Here is an 18,676-nt window from a genome sequence, read left to right on the forward strand (position 1 = left end):
ATCGTACTTTATGCCTGGGGGCATGCAAACCTTTTGGAGTACAAGCAAAGAGCGGTTATTTATCTGTTTTTGGGATTAGCCGTTTCCTAACTTGCATAAAGAAAGGATGCGGAGCAAAGCTTAGTGAGATGAAGCTCCATAAAAAATAGAATCTTGAAGAGACACTCTTATCTTATGACTAGGTAATCGAGTAGTTTTAGCACAAAGTTCATGCTCGTTAAAAAATAAACGCAAGATCCGAGCAGTTTTAGCACAAAGTTCATGCTCGTTAAAAAATAAACGCAAGATCCGAGCAGTTTTAGCACGTAATTCATGCTCGTTAAAAAATAAACGTTAAATCGAGCAAATGTTTCCACCCGCGTTTAAGCTCGTTAAAAAATGAACTATCCCGGTAAATAACCACTGTGAATGTAATATCATCAGCCGTTAAATCCTTGGTCGTGTTTGCACCATCACCTCCACTTTTCATTTGGCCGATCGTTCACCTCCATATGATTGTTTACCTATTTTGAGGAACAGCTGCGAAGAGTGATTTCACCTAGCCATCCTTGTGACACTGCCGTGATTGGAAAATTCCAACCTATACCTGGAATCAGCTCCTATCCATGTTTATCACTCGTTCCTCAAAAGACGAGTCTTCTTTAAGCTCTTTTCAACTGACTCGTAAAATATGAAAAGATTGTCGAGTTTTGGCCTTCCAGCTCATTAAAGAGACCGGAAGAGCTATCCCTCCTCTAGATTTTAATCTTTTTGGACTTGAGGGATTATTGCACAAAACGATCGAGCGCTTGTTTTGTTCAGCTCGTTAAAACTATCGAAAACTCATCCCTTCTGTATTGTTTTATACTTTTTCGGACTTAAGGGATTAGATGACGAAAAAGGAATTTTGGAGTTGACTTTATGTACCTTTTCAGACTCTCTAAAAATGAAAAGGATCGAGTTATCCTTGTCGTTAGACTCGTTAAAATCATTAAATAGCGACAAACTTGTCTTTAGACGAGAACGAGTTTCACTATCGCTAGGCTCGTTAAAACATAGCGATGGGCTTGCCCGAAGGGCAGGTTATAGAACAAGCATATGTTATCCTCCTCAAGCTTGACAAAAATAAAGAGGTAATGGTCAGCAATGACTGGGGAAAAATTGGGAGAAACTAAAGAAAACTTTGATGGTAGCAAGTCGCTCTTGAACATGACACTTTTCCTCCGTACCACAATCGGGTTGGGTTGTTTCATTCACCGGTCACATCCATGGTCTCGCCATACCATCCATATTTTGGGTAATGCTACCGATCCATCATATCAGTGTCGCCATATGTTCAAGAGAAGTCGATCAGAAAAGTCAACCGTGTCCCATCCACTGCCATACATTATCCTTCATCCGTTCATGACCGCCACCCTGAATCATATGTCACAGATCGTTTTCACCTCCATTAAAATCGTTAGCTCCGTTCCATGTCACTGATGTGGGATTCATTAAGGCCCTCCTTTGACGGATCACTTCTTGTCGACATCGGCTCATTATCCAAGAAGTTGATCTAGGAACAACCCCTTTAGTACTTTGAAGCTTGCATGCCACAATGGCAAGTTTCTCACTTCCGGTGACAGGTATACATCAATGACCTTCGACCGGAAGATTTTGCGTGGTGTTCGACGCCAAGTCCTTTATTCACACCACGTGAATTGTACTGCAGTACCTTGAGGGTCATTATCATTATCGGTGATTCCTCTCGCGCTTGTTAACGGTTTACATCATTGACCGGTAATCAAGCGATGTCTTTCCATGTTCGACTTCAAAGCAATTCTCACATGGATCGACTTGTACTTAGGGTGAAGATCGAACGAGTTTGAAGACCCCGGATCTAGTTTCATCCATCCGGGCTGCGATATATATATTCAGGAAAGACAAAGACATTGACATGTACATCATTGCAGCAGATAATCATCCTACTCAAAGGATGATAATTTCATCAAAATTATCAGTCTACCATCAGACGATTGTCTGTTCTATGTACAGAAAAATGAATTTATAAAGCTGAGCATGGGAATTCCCGCCTCAGCTAGATCATGAAAGCAGTATGAAAAATAATGTATTGTATTGTATTGTATTACAGGTCTCCTCCCAGCATTGGATGAACTTCGGATCCCCCTGATAAAGCATTTCACCCGATAAACAGCCTCATACTTTAGGGGGCAACTGTTATAGACATTTTTGTGCCTTACAGCATTGAGCATGAAATGTCCATAATCTAAGGGATCCAAAGTCCCTAAACATGTTGTTCCTACCCCTAGAGGAACAAGGCTAACAAACCACAGCAATTCACAGAAGTTCTCCACCTGAAACTGCTCAAAAACAAGTCAATTCAGGATCATTTCAGTGGCTACACTAGCTGTTTGCGCTGAATGTCAAAGCCAACACTGGCTACCTGCGTTGAATGTCAACTGGAAAAAAGGCTACCTGCGCTGAACGAGAGTGGACAAGTGGCAGGCTCATTTCTCAAGGTGTCAAAACCCAGGAAGCTTCCAAAATGACACTTGCCTCAGGGAATTCGACTGGTGATGAGTAAGAGGTTCCAAATCTCCAAGTGGAAGCAAGAACCTCCAAGTGGACTCAAGAACTGACAGAGGGAGAGGACACTAGTCAGATCTCAAGCTGACTCATCCTCTCTCCAAACATCTATATATGGATCTCTCCTCCATGAGATCTAGGAGGCTGGAATTTTGTTATTGCAAAGAATTGCTGTTGGTTTGAGACTGGAATCATTGGGTGCTTAATGCTTTGAAGGGGCTGAAGATAGGAATTCCATTTGCTGGGAAGGAGATGCTGGATTGGAGCCCTCTGGGTTGTATCTCTTCCTGAACCTTGTTATTCATCAATAAAGTTATCTTGGTTTCTCCTATATGCTGATGTATTTTGATGTATGAATGTATTAGCATGTTTAGTTTATTTCTAATCCTAAACTAGTTATGAATGTGAATATCTGTCTTTGTGTAGTGTTCTTCTCTTGTCTCAAGTAGCTGTTCTCTTGTCGCAAGTAGCTGTTCTCTTGTGATCTTGCAGGAAGTTGTAGCTGGATAAGTAAGAAGGCAAGTAGCTGTGAACACCCAAAGGGAAGAGAGACCGGATCGAAGGACAAACGGAAGACACCGGTAAGTCTATTGATCTCTCTTCTTGCACATTTCATAAAGGAAAAAACCAGTATAGCTGTACTCGTTTGTTGCTAAGGCACTGTCACACCTTAGGTGGATAGGATTGTCCTGCATAGGCATTTTTCCCCACAACAGGTAAGCTACCACCTTATAAAATAAATATCATGTGAAGGTAGGTATAGTGTGGTTTATGGATATCACTTTATGCTTCTTGAAGAATTGAGGTTTGGAGCAGAAACACCTCCTCACCATAGGCTCAACATACCATACTTCCTTTTGCAATCATTTATAGATACAAGCATAAAGGTGCAGGAAGGAAATTGCCAACAGTTAGCCCACCATGGGTTGATTAGAATCATCATAGAAGATGCCCTCCAAAACCTTAGAATTCCTATCCAATGGGAAATTTTCAGAGACATGCAGACAGATGAGGATATCAAAGCCCTCACATATGATATTAGCCCTACTGTTAGTGAAAAGGATGAAGAAGAGACTAAAATAGATGGAGAAGAAGCAGAGAGGGATGTAGAGGAGATAGATAAGGATGAAGAGGAAGATAAAGAGGAAGAAGGTGATGAAGAAACATAGGAAGATGTCAAGAAGGACACCGATAAACAAGATGAGGATGTGATAAGGCCTGTAACCATATCTACCTCATCCAAAGGAAAAGACATCCTACAGGATACACAACAGGACCTACAGGAAGTAGAGGCAGTCCTACAGGAAACTCAAAAATTGGATAAGGAAGGAAGTATGCAGCCAGAGACAAAGAGAGAGGACCCAGAGCTAAGGGAACCTAGTTCTCAACCTAACCTTGACTCCTACTACAGATTTATTGAGGGAGGCAGGGTTATTCCACAAAAAATTTCCATTCCATTATTCTTTGAGCTTGAGAAAGAAAGAGCCAGAACACATAGATGGATGCAGATTTCCAAGTCTAAGGGAGTGGAGGATATTGGTCAGATGGAGGAAAAGCTCAAAGAGATGGGCAGAGAACTAAGTAGCCTGAGGGATAGGGAGGCCACAATGAAAGCTGAGTTGGAGACAGAAAACACATGGTTGAAAAGACAACTGTAAGAAAGAGAGAATCAATTGACATCCATGGCCAATCTATCTTTGGAAGAAATCCAGGGCAGGATGCCAACTAAGTCCTATGCATTATACCTTAAGGAACAGTGGCTACAGTTCCAAATCAAGACCCTAGCACAGAGAGGCACTACTCCATTCCAAGGTTATAGACAGTTCATTGATCTCTATGATCAAAGTACATTAGAGGATAGGGCTAAGATGTGTGAGTTCTACTTGCATAACATGGCTTTGGCATCATGGATGAACCATGAGGAAGAAAGGGCTACATAAATGAAGAAGATATTCGCAAGGGAACAAAATGATCCTCTCATGATAAGAGCTGAGCAGTCCAATCCAATGGTTGTCATTAGCACACATAATGTAATTGAAATTGATCCTTAACTTGCACCTAGGTATCTTGCTTCCCAAGAGCAAGCAATTACACATTTTGAGGATATGTTAATACAGTTTGTAGAATTTCCTGCAAATTCTCTACAAATCTACCTCTAAGATCTATGTAGAAAATCTGAATGTAGATTAACTCGATAATGCAATATACCATAGCAAAATACTATAATCTACTTCTACTATAAAACTTGTGGAAGCTTAAAGATCGAGCTGAATCAGAGCTGAACACATATAACCATAAGAAGAAGAATCAATGCACATGAAACACAGAAAATACTCAGGGGAAAGCCCCAACTAAAAACCCCACTATTTGTATTATCATACAAGGTGGAAATATATCAGAATAATACAAAGCCTTAGCTCTCACAACTAACTAGCTCTCAGTACAATCCTCTTGGATGATCACAGGCAAACAAGGCTTCTCACAAACCTTCTCCTCAACCCTCCAAATCTCCTATTTCCTTGCACAATTTCTCCTAGGTGATCCTCCTGTTACCAAGTCTAACACTGATCACTCACACTCTGTAAAACTGCGAAATGCTCAAGGAACCTTGTTCCTTCTAAATGGATGAGTTTCTTTTATAGGAAAACTCATGCAACTGATAGTAACCTGTCCTTGACTTTTAGCTCAACTGGGTCTTTCTCTGAATAGACATGCATGAGTTACTGATGAGAGAATCTTCAGTTATTTGGAGTACACTAGTTGAGTGCATGCATGCATCAACTGACTGATAACTCACAATTAGTTCCTCAAACAGTTGGAACTAATTTAACTAGACATAACTTAGTAAACTAAGCTAACTAATTACAACTAAAATACAACTCAATCTTATCTCCTTAATTAAGGGATAATCTCCTTAATTTAAGGGATAATTGTTGCATGACTTTAGAAAGACTTCTAACTTGAACTTCTCCAACTAATTAATCCATAATGAATTAATTAATTATTTTTCAAGCAGTTGGTGAGACTAAATTCGAATTTTAATTCAAGGACAAATTAAAATTGGAATATAATGGATTCTATTTTTATCATTTCTTGTTGCTATTTTCAACACTCCCTCTCAACGAGAAAGTAATTCAACTCAATCCTGATCCTAAACATTTGAAATGTTCTGCATGCAACACTTCTCTCTAGTGTTGTTACTCCAACAATCTCTAGAAACAAAAAAACATCCAACCTGAATCAAAATGATGCCTCTGTCATCAAAGTCTTTGACTGCTATTTCCTCTGTCAACTGAAAAGTCTGCGCTTCAGCTGACTCAGCTTTTCTGCACTATTGTCAATCCTTCTCTGCGCTCTTCAATATATGACTACTCTAGTCTCTGTCACTTTGATCTCTGGCTGCATCAATCCCACTGATTCCTCCCACTACTATGTACTTTGGGCTCTCGTAGCAAGGTACGATCCATGAGATAAAACATCCCAATGGAACCTACCCAATTTCAGCCTTCTTGAGACTATCACTTCACATCGCCCCACCTCATACCTGGATGTATGGCTGCATGTGATCCCTCTACCCACTTGGCTCAAAATTTCCCCCTACTGGAGGTCTCTACATGAGTGGATGCCTCCACTCGGTCTCCTCTCAGCATATCCAATTATGGCTCCTCCACAATTGTCTGAGACTTCTTCTGGGTCTGCATGTTGAGAGGTAATTTACTCTCCCTCTCAACCACCAAGTCTCTAACATTTTCCTTTCTCCTCAAGGCTTTGCATGCATCTTGAACCTCAAGAGCATATAGGTTCTTGACTCGTGAACCAATTTGTTTCACCTGTCTCATGGTGACGTGTCTAAGGAAAACCTTTCCCTTACTGAAGAAAACATTGTATCCTTTGTCCTCCAACATTGCGATTGAAACCAAATTCTTCCTCAGTCCAAGAACATACTTCACATCTGTCAAGGTGATAAGAGCTCCATTCTCCCTCTAAAAAGGAACCGTTCCCACTCCTGAAACACTATACCTTTCATTGTCACCCATCTCTATGTGCATCTTGAGGTCTTTCTCCTCCAAGGTACTGAATAAACTTTTATTGTTGGTCATGTGGAATGAGGTTCCAATGTCAAGAAACCAACCACAACCCATCATCAATGACACCATGCATTTGATCAGGGTGAAGTCCATTTAGAACTGAGAGGCTAATGCCTCACCTTCAGATCCTTCCGAGGATCCCTTCTTGGACTTCTTCGATGGGCAATTAGTCGCATAATGACCCATCTCATGACAATTAAAGCATCTCACTTTAGACTAGTCAACCTTCTTCCCTCCATGAGAAGAATTTGATTCGGAATGGGACACCTTCCCCTTCCCTTTCCTTGCCTTACTTGCTAAGGCCAGATTTCCTTCATCATCCTTGGATGAAGAACCATCTCGAGTGCTCCTCTTGATCTCCTCCTGCATGAGATCCAACCACAATTGTTCCCAATCTGGCAGTTTCACCCTTCCATTCACAAAATCCTGGTAGCTATTCAGCTCTTTAGAAGGCCAAGGAGAGCAAGGCTCACCATATCATCATCAACAGTAGTTATTCCCACGCTTCCAAGCTAATCTCTATAGGTGGTGAGGTTGTTCAGATTTTTGGAAATAGTATCGCCGCTCTCCATCTTGATTCTTCGAAGCTTATCCTTGAGCACCAATTTCCTCTGGTCACTATTGTTCTGGTAGAGGTCCTTCAATGTCTTCCACATTGAATATGGAGTATCCTTCCCATGGAGACTCGAGACAATATGGTCTTGAACTCCCTCAAGGATGATCCGTCTCTCCCTCGCCACACACTTCTTCCACTCAACCAACTCTTGTGCATTAGTTGAAACTAGCTTTGGGATTTCTTGATCAATGAAATCCTTCAAGCCGTTGTCTTCTAATACAGCCTCCATGCGATCTTTCCATGCTATGTAATTTGAGCTACCATCCAAGGCATACTCGAGTCTCAAGCCATAGAACACCATTGACTAACTTTGAAGTATGAGATGAATTCGATTTTCACCTACAACCCTAAACTTCAAACTTCGAATTTTCTTCTCTGTATATTGTTCACAGCTCTGATAACCTCCCTCTAATACCATGTAGATTTTCCTGGAAATTCTCTACAAATCTACCTTTGAGATCTATGTAGAAAATCTGACTGTAGATTAACCCGATAATGCAATATACCAAAGCAAAATATTGTAATCTACTTCTACTATCAAACTTGCAGAAGCTTAAAGATCAAGTTGAATCAGATATGAACATATATAGCCATAAGAAGAAGAATCAATGCAAATGAAACACAGAAAATACTCAGGGGAAAGCCCCAACTAAAAGCCCCTCTATCTGTATTATCATACAAGGTAGAAATATATTAGAATAATTCAAAGCCTTAGCTCTCACAACTAACCAGCTCTCAATACAATCCTCCTGGATACTCACAGGCAAACAAGGATTCTCACAAAATTTATCCTCAGCCCTTCAAGCCTCCTATTTCCTTGCGCAGTTTCTCCTGGGTGATCCTCCTGTTACCAAGTGTAACACTGATCACTCACACTCATCTCACACCCTGTAAAACTACACAATCCTCAAGTAACCTTGTTCCTTCTAAATGGATGAGTTTCCTTTATAGGAAAACTCATGCAACTAATGGTAACCTGTCCTTGACATTTATCTCAACTGGGTCTTTCTCTAAACAGACATGCATGAGTTACTAATGAGAGAATATTCAGTTATCTGGAGTACACTAGTTGAGTGCATGCATGCATCAACTGACTAATAACTCAAAATTAGTTCCTCAAATAGTTTGGAACTAATTTATCTCGACTTAACTTAGTAAACTAAGCTAACTAATTACGACTCAAATACAACTCAATCTTATCTCCTTAATTAAGGGATAATCTCCTTAATTTAAGGGATAACTGTTGCATGACTTCGGAAAGACTTCTAACTTGAATTTCTCCAACTAATTAATCCATAATGAATTAATTAATTATATTTCAAGCAGCTGGTGAGACTATATTCGAATTTTAATTCACAATGTTAATTCAAGGACAAATTAAAATTGGAATATACTGGATTATATTTTTATCATTTCTTGTTGCTATTTTCAACACTGTTAAGGGATGAAAACATTTAGGCTTTCCAAATCAGATGGAATACTTTTCCATATAGTTTGAAAATCAGAGAGTACCATTCTCCTCAAAGGATGAGAGAAGCACTGAATAGGAAACCCATGTACAAACAAACCATCCAAAGGCTCAAAGTCAATTGGATTGGATTGAGACTCAGTCCACCACTGCTCTTGGGGATGTTAGAAGGAAGGAAGGAAGAGGAAGAAAGAAAGCAGTGGGAGGAGGTAGAAAGGAAGGCAGGATTCTATGCATAGGAAGAGGAAACCACAACAGAAGCATGGGATGTCAGGGAGGCCACTAGAGCTATGAAAGACATGGATATTGATTGAGTTGCTTAGAGGATGAGCAACACTTTCAGTAGGGGGGTGATGATGAGCCTCATCATTGGGTAACTATATGGGCCTTAAGTCACCTCCTAGCTTAGTCAAATAAACTCTTCTCACAATTTATTACATCTTTTGATTATATTTTGTTTAATGAGATGAGTTAAAGTGAGATATTATTCCTAGTGGACTAATATGCATTAAATGCAGGTCTGAAAGAGAAAATTAAGGAATATTGGCAAGATTATCGTTTGAAACTTGAATGGGACAAGGGAGAGAGATTGTAGGAGGTAAATCCTCCTCATTTACTCCTCCCTCATGTCGGGTGTGGAGCCTGATTATCTTCTGTATTCAAAGGTATCACCGCATTGGACCCCAGTTCGTAATGGGGTGGCAACGCCACCCGTAAAATATTCGCTGCAAGGGGGGTCCGAGGGGGCAGTTGTGACCTTTGGGAGCCCCCCCCTGGTGGGGGTTTAGGGTTAGCGCCCCTGAAGCTAGAAATAGATGTAAAATTGCCTTATAAAATGTTGTATTTCGTAGTCAATTTGGGTTTTTCATTAGGCAGAGATCTGACGGTAGAAGTTATGTTTAATTTAGGGTTTTTTGCCTTAGAAGGCAACCCCTCGCTATATATGATGGAATTGTATTGTGTCTAGGTAGATCTATATTTTGAGTGAGGAAGAGAGAGGATATTAAGAGCGAAGAGGGAATTACAGCGGATCTGCTGTAGGTTGTATATCTTTAGTCTGTTGGATAATATAAAAGGAAGGGCTGGCTGTTTCTCCATGGACGTAGCCCAAACTGGGTGAACCACGTATATCTCTATGTCTCTTGTTTTATTTGCTTTCTGTGTTTATATTTCTGCAATATTTTATGTGTTCCATTGGTCTGTAATATATAATTTTCTAACACCTCATTTGAATATTCCTCCATTAATCACACCAACTCAGGGTACAAGCAGCCAAGTCATGAAGATCAAAAGGCAGTCTAGCAAGTGATAGTCAATGAGTTAGTTCATCTCGAGTTTCGGAGTTGAGCCTCCCTATATTTAAGGAATTCATTGGGGACTTCAGGTGTATAAATAAAGAGGCATAGAGCCTCATAAGGATTCAAATTTCTGTTGTAAAAACACTAGTTACTTTCGAGCTCCAGACTTCTGGAAGACATTGCTATGTAATTTTCTATTTTGATAATGAGAATGAGCTTTTTCATTATCCAATAGTGAGTTAACTCAGAGGGTTGAAGCTCTTGGGTTAGGGCCCAACCCTAGCAGCAAAGGCTCCTCTTCTTATATCTGTATGCTTAGATTAGTTTCATAGATTCATGATTAAATTGTCCTTAGAAGTATTTCATTGCAGGCAGTGTAGATTTGATTAGTTTGTTTATTAGTTTTCTTCCATTTGTGCTTTACTTCAGTAGCAGGTTAGAAGGAAAAAGCATCACAAAGCTGTTAGTAGGTGTCTTGGCCTCACTTCTTCCTTCAGGGATCATGACTTGAGGAAAGGACCCCTATGCAGCCCCAAAAAGACAGATTTTTATTTTCTCATAGAATTTAGAGTTTATTGTACTTGAACCAGCATTTGATCAGTTTGCAAGTGTAGGATTTAATTACCATCTCTTCCATCTTCAGTCTTATAGTAGATCTCATCAATGATTCCATTTTATTCTACAATTTTCCTCATGCATGAAGTAGATAGCTAGCTCATTAAACTCTATTTTTCTAGCTTATTAGAATTCTTCTTGTTTACATGATTTTTTTACAAAAATCAATGTTCTATGTCAAGCAGGTGTTTCAAAAGTAGAGAGAGATCCCATAGCAAGTAACCACCTTCCAACTTCATCCATCCATAATCATTCCTTTCTTTCACAAAGACCTTCACCAATTTCATCATTTTACATAGAAACTCCTCCAAGCCTGTTGAGAAAATCCAACCATATCCTAATCTTGGTTTTGAGTTATGAGTGACACTAGGAATTTTCTCACTCCATTCCACCTACCAACCACCTTCCCTAAGCCTTCCATCACCTCCAACACCCATCGTTTTTCTCTTGGCTGTATCCTGTAGAAATATAGGGAATCTTGTAGGTTTTTAGGACATCCTGTAGGTTTTCCAGTAGTGGCTTGTTTTGAGGCCGAATTGAGGGAAACCTCTAGGAAGCCACATAAGGGTACCCGAGGGTCTACCAAACCTCCCAACCTCCACCATCATCTCTAAGACACCCGTTGTTGGCATTATGATACAGGTGTTGTCCTTGATGGCAACTCACTCAGAGGTATGATACAGGTGGCAACTCAATCAGATGACAGATCATAATACAACAGGTCAAGAGAGAGGTATACACAGGTTAATATTGATGAAAGAGTGTATACACGCGGGTGAGAAGAACAAAAGGCGTGTATATGTACACATGTAGGTTCACAGAAGGAAATGCCGTACATGTCGGAAAACCAAGTTTTGGTCCGTGGTATTTGGTCCATGGTATTGGTCCATGTGATTTGGTCCGAAGTGTTGATCCCAGGTATTGGGTCCAAGGTATTAGTTCAACATGGTTTTGGACCATGGTATTGAGGGAAGCCTAAACCTATATAAAGAGAAGATCATTAGGCCAAGGGGAGGTGTGCAAGTGATGAATATCTGATGAAGTGTGAGATCTAGTATGCTGGTTATGGGTTTGTGATGTTGTGCTTGATCTGAATCAAGGAGGCACCTATGTTGTTGATGATGGATGATGGATCGGGATCATAAGGCTTGGAATGTATTATCATTATGTGGTTTGATTATGGATAGACTAGATCTGAATTATTGACGCATGTTTTATTGTATGAATGTTATGATCTGGGTATGACTGATGTCTGAAATAGCCGCAAAGTTATGAGTAAATATTTGTAGATCTGTACGCGGGTTGTCTTTGGTGAAAGTGCGTATGTATGATGGTTTGATTCATCATAGTAGTGTATACATTATGAGACATGATATTTGAAGTTGCAGTTGGATCTGGTTATTGTTGTAGAGCTCTGTTGTCTGTTCTATGTTCTGGTTTCAATGGTTCAGTGTTGGGTGATTCAGAGATTGATGATGCAGGTATAAGTTGATGATTGTTTTGTAGTGGTGATTGTTTTGGATCCACTATGAAAATGTATGAAACTTGGTCCCTGGAAGATCGTAGAGTTCAGTAGGTCGGCGCCTATGTACTGGTAAACATATCGGCTAGTACAAGAGCCAGGGGGTTGTAGCTCCCTTCCAGGAGCAGCTGGAAAACGAGTGAAGGTTGGAGCCTTCAGTAGGCTGGCGCCTACGTACTAGTAAATGGATCGGCTAGTACAAGAGCTAAGAAGGTTGTAGCCTTCTGCAGGTAGAAGCCTGCGTACTGGTATAAGACTGCACCAGTACTATTGTAAAAAGAAGTTTCTTATTAAAAGAAGATAGAGACGAATTGCAGCAGGTGGTTTTCACCCACATTGGGTTTCCACCTTATATCATGGTGTTCATGTGTGCTCCTTATGTGTGATGATCTGTTCTGTTTACTGCACCTGTTTACTGTTAATATGGTTAATAATGTTCTGATGCACTCATTTGAAGATCAACTAATTGAATCATAAGTTTACTGGATATACGCTAGTTGCATTAAACACAGTTGCGTATATACGCGGGTATCCTTAACTGAAGTAGCGTATATGAATCTGAATATGGAAATGAAAAAGTTATTATTGATTAGATAATATTGATTCACCCCCCCCCCAATATTATTTCCAACAATTGGAATCGGAGCAGGTCCTTTGGTAGAAGCTTGATCGCTTGAAGGAGATCCGTAGAACAATGGGAAAGAAAGCACGTCAAAAGAAGAAGACATCTCAAAGGAACAATGACAACCTGCCGTTGAGTGGAAGCAAGTATTTAGATCCTGAATCACCTCAGATTGAAGATGGACAAGCAAAGGAAGCATCAGATAAAATCATAGATCAACAAGATCTACCTAGCAAAAGGGAGAGTGCCCTTAAAGAAGAAATTATCAACTTAAAAGCTCAGCTGGAATGTGCCTTCAAAGTTCATCAAATGCTGCAAGAGCTGAATGCAGAACAAGAAAAGGAGATTCTCAAACTAAGGCAACAAATGGAAGAAGGAAGAAAGTCTGAGGAAATTTTGAAGAAGCAATGTTTGGAAAAGGAAGAACAACATCAAGTTGAGGTAAATATCTTGAAAGGTAAATTAGAAGAAAAGGATAAACTATTACGATTTCAAGACAGTACTAAGATTATGGATGATATTCTTAGTAGTCAAAGGTTGCTTGCTATCAAAACTAGTCTAGTTTTTTATGAATCTGCTGAAGGTGAATCTAGCTCACAAGGTGAGGCAAGGAACTCTAATGCGAAACCTAAAATGATCAACAAGGAGATGAGAGGACAACCACATCAACAGCCAAGGAAAGAAATTCCTCAAAGAAAATCTTTTGCTCCTAACTGTGGAAGTGATAGATGATTATTTCCTTCGATGAATAATGTTGAATGTTATGTATGTCATAATCTTGGACATGTTGCAGCCAGATGTAGAAGTAGAATGGTTCAAGACCATCACTGAGAAAGATCATCACGTTCCAGATACTTTAAGGGATATTGTTTTTCTTGCAATATGTTTGGCCACAAATCCATTGACTGTTTTAGGAGGAATAAGAAACATGTAAGATGTTATGCATGCAACAAGCCTGGACATATAGCAAAAGAATGCAGGAGAAGATTGTGGACACCATACCAAAAGGAGAAAACATCATCACAGTTGAAGATATGGAAGAAAAAGGAAGTTCAACCAGAAAGATGTGGCATAGCAGAGTACACAGACATGATAGACTCAGAGGAAGCTGAAAGTGTGGAACATCAGTGTTCTAAAACTCATACGCAGGTTTCATGAAAACAAGTCGCGTATATACGCGAGTTAGACGTTGCACAGTCGCATATATGATGTTCTGAAGAAAAGCAATAGTACAGAAGTCTGATATGGTTCAGTCACTGGTATATGATGGTTGGCACAAGCTCAGGGGGAGCATATGCTTCGAATAATGCATTGTTGGCATTATGGTTAGAAGTCCTTGGTGATGATGCTTATTGACATATCTTGCTACTGATTGTTGATTAACCAAGAGAATGGATTGCAGGTTAAGATGCTTATAGTGCAGATCATATAGTATATGACAGCTGCTGATAACTGTCATGGTCCTGTTTAGGTCCTTGGTCTTTGTGAGTCATATGATGTATCTTGTTACCCCACTATGCATGGGATGGATGATGTAATGGTTCTTGTGCTTGAGTCATAATTGGTGTAATCCCCACTTGGTTGGGAGATTGATGTATGTATGAGTCTTTAGGAAGGTCATTGGCAATGTATGTATAGAGTCATGTTATGCTTTTGCAGACCTTACGTGTGCTCAGGGGGAGCATGGACGGATTGGTACATCTTGGCATGAACAAAGGGGGAGCTCAATCAGAGATTTCAGCAAGCACTCAGGGGGAGTATGAACAATAGAATGTATATCAAGGAAGAGAATATCTTGGTTCGCCCTTTGCCCTTGATGTCAAAGGGGGAGAGTGACTTGGTGTGGTGGTTGCCATCAAGTCCAAAGGGGGAGATTGTTGGCATTATGATACAGGTGTTGTCCTTGATGGCAACTCACTCAGAGGTATGATACAGGTGGCAACTCAATCAGATGACAGATCATAATACAGCAGGTCAAGAGAGAGGTATACACAGGTTAATCTTGATGAAAGAGCATATACACACGGGTGAGAAGAACAAAAGGCGTGTATACGTACACACACAGGTTCACAGAAGGAAATGTGCGTACATGTCGGAAAACCAAGTTTTGGTCTGTGGTATTTGGTCCATGGTATTGGTCCATGGTATTTGGTCTGAAGTGTTGATCCCAGGTATTGGGTCCAAGGTATTGGTTCAACATGGTTTTGGACCATGGTATTGAGGGAAGCCTAAACCTATATAAAGAGAAGATCATTAGGCCAAGGGGAGGTGTGCAAGTGATGAATATCTGATGAAGTGTGAGATCTAGTATGCTAGTTATGGGTTTGTGATGTTATGCTTGATCTAAATCAAGGAGGCACCTATGCTATTGATGATGGATGATGGATCAGGATCATAAGGCTTGGAATGTATTATCATTATGTGGTTTGATTATGGATAGACTAGATCTAAATTATTGATGCATGTTTTATTGTATGAATGTTATGATCTGGGTATGATTGATGTCTAAAATAGTCGCAAAGTTATGAGTAAATATTTGCAGATCTGTACGCGGGTTGTCTTTGGTGAAAGCACGTATGTATGCTGGTTTGATTCATCGTAGTAGCGTATATATTATGAGACATGATATTTGAAGTTGCAGTTGGATCTGGTTATTGTTGTAGAGTTCTGTTGTCTATTCTGTGTTCTGGTTTCAGTGGTTCAGTATTGGGTGATTCAGAGATTGATGATGCAGGTATAAGTTGATAATTGTTTTGCAGTAGTGATTATTTTAGATCCACTATGAAAATGTATGAAACGTGGTCCCTGGAAGATCGTAGAGTTTAGTAGGCCGGTGCCTACGTACTGGTAAACATATCGGCTAGTACAAGAGCCAGGGGGTTGTAGCTCCCTTCCAGGAGCAGCTAGAAAATGAGTGAAGGTTGGAGCCTTCAGTAGGCCGATGCCTACATACTAGTAAATGGATCGGCTAGTACAAGAGCTAAGAAGGTTGTAGCCTTCTGCAGGTAGAAGCCTGCGTATTGGTATAAGACTGCACCAGTACTATTGTAAAAAGAAGTTTCTTATTAAAAGAAGATAGACACAAATTGCAGCAGGTGGTCTTCACCCACATTGGGTTTCCACCTTATATCATGGTGTTCATGTGTGCTCCTTATGTGTGATGATCTGTTCTGTTTACTGAACCTTTTTACTGTTAATATGGTTAATAATGTTTTGATGCACTCATTTGAAGATCAACTAATTGAATCATAAGTTTACTGGATATACGCTAGTTGCATTAAACATAGTTGCATATATACGCGGGTATCCTTAACTGAAGTAGCGTATATGAATCTAAATATGGAAATGAAAAAGTTATTATTGATTAGATAATATTGTTTCACCCCCCCTCCCTCTCAGTATTATTTCCAACACCTACCACATCACCAAAAGATATTAGGGTTTACACTTGATTGTCCATAAAAAGAATAAAAAGAAAAAACGGATTTATTTCAATCCTTTACATGCATAGTAGTGATGTTTTATGTTTTGAAATTCCATGCTTAGGATAGTAGCATTTCATACATGTTATCTTGGACTTCTTGTAAAGCATAGTTTCTCAACAGTTAGTTAGAGAATGGTGTGTTTTTAGCATAGGATTTCAGTCATTTTCCTTGTTGCAGTAGACAAGCTTTCTCCTAGAGTAGATTTCTCCTTCTCTCATCAGCAAACAAGCTTCTTCTGAATCCATAGAAGTCTGGCTTGAAATCCCTAGTGGTCTCTCACCAGCTAAACAGTTACAAGAGGCAGAACCATCACTTTTACTTTTGTATACAACATTGTCACCTCCAAGTTGTACGAACCCTGGTTTGATAAAGTAAAGCTGGTAGATCCAGGAGTTGCAGCATTCTTGCTACAATACTGTTGCTCATCAGTTCTACTATGCTCTCACCCATTATCACAACCCCGCTGGCCATGAAACTCCCCACGAGATTAGCCCACATGCCATCTCAACCAATGGTCCCCAATCCAAAGAAGAAAAGAGTTGTTTGCAGTCCAGCCATTAAAAACCCAAAACTGCTCCACCACCATCACCCCCAATTGTCGACCTTACTGATGAGGTCGAGCACTCATTTTCTGCATTCCCTGTAATCAAAGAGATTCCTCCCATCACTTCCATCGCCTTACAACAGTCACAGGAATTCTCCCTGCACACAGCCTTCACCTTTGCAACCCTATCAGAAAACTTCCTGTCCGGCCGACGACGAACAACTGTGGAAACAAAAGTTGAGTCAGCAGGGCAGGAAAAGGGCACCACTTTTGCCAACGGTACACAACCATCATCACTAGCATCACTAATGTTGGTCTTGAACCCACCACAAGGCAGAAGCCCAAACACTGTTCAGCATCGAGAAAGGATTGAGTTGTACCAACCACTTCTCCTTATAAATATCACTGTGGTCTCAAACCCTAGCATTGTACCCCCCACTCCATAGTTCAGTCCGAAGTCACAGCAAATTCATTTGCCCGCCTACCACTCTGAAAGATCCATCACGACTGGCCTACCCATACAACAACATTTCCCTGAACCCAGTACAACGCAAGCCGACACACTACATCACTGGTTGTCAGCACAATTATTCGCATTTATACAACAGGCAGTACACAGGTCCGAGAAGATCCATGAGTATCTGGCTAAGGAGCATGAGCAACAGACAAAGCAACTACACGAGGTAACAGAAGAGCGCGATCACCTGAGGCAAGCAAACGCAAATTTTCAAGCCCAGGTTGATCAGGTCACGTAAAGATTCTGGTCGTTGTCGCCAACAATCGTCGATGCAAGCATAGAAGCACTGACAGACATCATGACTTGCATGCTAGTCAACTGTTGTGACCACATCCAGGTAGCATGCTCAAACCTAGTAGCCACTAATGCCAACATGAAAAGGAAGTTGGAGATGGTAAGATCAACACTGTCAGACCCAGTAGAGATCTACACAAGGACTTTAAAGGGAAAAATCACTGAAGTGGAAGCAAAGAAGTAAACACTAGTCGATGCCCTTGCGGATGGCTATGCATTGATGAACAAAGTCCATGATTGGCCAGGAAGCCTGGCGCTGAAAAATCACTTGGTCTACCCAATGAGAGAGCGAATACAAACATTATTCTCTAGCACAAAGGACTGTACAAACCCTACCCACCTACAACAAATCAACGACCAGATTGACACAATCCAGGCCCAAGTTGATCAAATTGAGGAAGAGTCTGCAAAAACAAAGAAGGTGATTAGAGACCTGCGGCCACCAATCCGAACGCAAGTCCTAAATCTAAAAGAGGTTTGTGACTCCAGCGGACAACAATGGGAGAGCCTGCAAAACCAATGGCTAACAGAGCTAACGTCACAGTCGGCCGAAGAATTCACTCAATGCACTGACTCCATCCTCGTCGGATGGGAAACTACCATTCAAAAGTACAGAGAATTCAGGAAGCAAACCACGACAGATGTTCTAGAGTTGGAGACTTCATTTGGAATGGGGGAACCTCAGAAGGAGGAAAGTGTAGCGGGGACAGATACCACCTTGCGAGCAGTGGCTGGAGTGAAATAAGTACCAACCCAGCAGTCAGTAGAATCAGTGCAACTGATAGTGCAGCCACCAACCAAAGAACCCATGGAAATACCAAAGGGCTAATCGAGGCCAAAATGAATTGACTCGGGGATGAGTCAAAGAATAGTGGTCAGGGCCTGTTGGAGCCTTCATTTTAATTTTGTAAAGGTTTTGATCAATTTTGGCTGACCAAAGAATGAGGAGCAAACAGGTGGCAGCAACAGTTAGCTATTGGCGAAGTCAGTTGGACAGCAAGGCAGGAAAAGGTAGTTGCAGAAGGATTGCAGCAAGGTGGCA

Source organism: Pinus tabuliformis, chromosome 3_1, assembly GCF_031772625.1.
Source record: "Pinus tabuliformis cultivar Carrire ecotype Pingquan chromosome 3_1, CPIR1, whole genome shotgun sequence".
NCBI lineage: Eukaryota > Viridiplantae > Streptophyta > Pinopsida > Pinales > Pinaceae > Pinus > Pinus tabuliformis.